This window comes from Belonocnema kinseyi, chromosome 5 (assembly GCF_010883055.1).
Source record: "Belonocnema kinseyi isolate 2016_QV_RU_SX_M_011 chromosome 5, B_treatae_v1, whole genome shotgun sequence".
NCBI classification, from domain to species: domain Eukaryota; kingdom Metazoa; phylum Arthropoda; class Insecta; order Hymenoptera; family Cynipidae; genus Belonocnema; species Belonocnema kinseyi.
The window spans coordinates 49223257-49223487 of record NC_046661.1 but is presented as its reverse complement, the minus strand read 5'-3'; positions in this window follow the sequence as shown (position 1 = coordinate 49223487).

Genomic DNA, 231 nt, shown 5'->3' with positions numbered 1-231 from the left:
GGAAGACCGAAGATCCTGGTAAAAAAAACACATCTGCGCAGATGTGTTTTTTTCATCAGGAACTCAGGGCTCAGCACTATGTCAAATCCTGGAAATCGTGTAAATAAGCTAGAATTTCTGCAGATGTGTGTTTCTTCAGCAGGAATTCTCGAAAATCTCTGTAGATAGGCTAATTGAGACCTAATTATCTCGAGACTTAATTACAATTTTTAATAATGATTAGCATAGTTA